We start from the raw sequence: 1,527 nt of genomic DNA, 5'->3' as shown, positions 1-1,527 counted from the left end.
TGACAACAGGAGCTAAATTGGGATGGCCCAGAGAGGGTGAGAGCAGGTGGGAGGAGGGGATGTGTGACTAATCGGGATGAACAAGGCGACAGGAAGAATTCCTGGCTGGGGAGGGAGGATGGCCTGGAGCTATGTGGGACGGGGGATGTTATAAGGCTCCTGGAAACACGGCGGGATCGTGGGACTGCCTGAAACCTCCTCGGGGCTTGTCGCTCTCACTCTATGCGCCGGTGTTTGCCCAAGTGTGTTCGGAGCTGGGTGCTGGGGCAATCCTGCTCCCCAGCCAAGCTGAGAGGTGCCTAGCTGAGCTCAGGCTGTGTGTGGCAGTGACCCCCAGGACTGTTCCTGTACTGTCATGCATGGGCACCAGGAGCCTCCAGCCAGGCAGAGGCAGCCGGGCAGAACAAGGGAATGGAGGGCAATGCTCAGTCCCTCCACTAGCAGCTGCTACCCTGCACCAGGAGTACTCAGCTGGCACCTGGGACCTCCCCAGGCACCTCCAGGCATCCCTTCGGACACCAGGGAGACCACTGTGATGCCCAGGTGTCTCCATGCACGGGGGCAGCCCTGCCCTGGCCAGGGAGAGGCACTTCCCTGCTCCCAGTGATGCTGCCGTGATTAACGCCATGGAGTGACCAGTGGCTGGATCCCTGCGTGGCCTGTGCTGCATTAAAGTCTTCCTGCTGCAATTACTTCCATAGAGTCCATTAGAAAAATTGCAGATGCTGGAGAGAAGGAGCATGATGCAGAGCCAGGATGCGGCATGAGGAAGTGGCTCTGTATCCAACATGACCCTCATTGATCATATCCCATCCTCCAGCACACCCGGCTGCCCACCGGACCCGTGCCTGGATCCCCTCCATGGGGACCCTGTCACTGCCAGCCGTACCCCGCCTGTGGCCCGGCTCGGGGCCGTGGCTCCCGGGTGGATGCTTGCTGGGAGCTCCCCCTCCAGTGCTGCTGCCGTGCCTCTTCCCACAGCGCGCAGCCCGCTCCCGCCGCTGCCCTGTAATTAGCCCGGCCGCGGCTGTGATTAACGCCTCGCCCTGCCCGCACCGCGATTGCGGCAGGGTCGGGGCATGCGGTGGGGCAAGGAGGAGGAGGAGGCAGGTGCTGAGCAGCGCCGTGAGCGCCTTGCCTGCTGCCCGGGGTCCGTCTCCTTCCTGCAGTTAGGGGATGTTCCTCTGGGCTCAACTGGTGAAGAAGAGGTGTTGGAAAGGGTCATCCTGTCCCCTACCCCACACGCCCCAAACGCCCATCCCTGGGATCCCACAATCCTCCCTGTGCTGCGCTGGGGGTGCCGCCAGTGACCCATTTCCCGGTACAGTGGTACTCGGTGGCGTGGGGACGTGTCTTTACAGTGAGGGGAGCAGCTTAGTCAGCCCCACAAGGGTATTTTTAACAGGTGACACTGGGGTGAAAGCAGCCAGCCCTAAGTGAGCCTGGGGGCTATTTTGGGCAAGCAGAGCAGCAGGAGGGGGTGGCAGGGGCTGGGGGGGGGGGCCGCACACCCTGGGCCCCGAGGCG

The sequence above is a fragment of the Corvus brachyrhynchos genome, unplaced genomic scaffold, assembly GCF_000691975.1.
Source record: "Corvus brachyrhynchos isolate BGI_N302 unplaced genomic scaffold, ASM69197v1 scaffold19, whole genome shotgun sequence".
NCBI classification, from domain to species: domain Eukaryota; kingdom Metazoa; phylum Chordata; class Aves; order Passeriformes; family Corvidae; genus Corvus; species Corvus brachyrhynchos.
The sequence above is the reverse complement of the archived record's forward strand: the minus strand, read 5'-3'. Positions refer to the sequence as shown.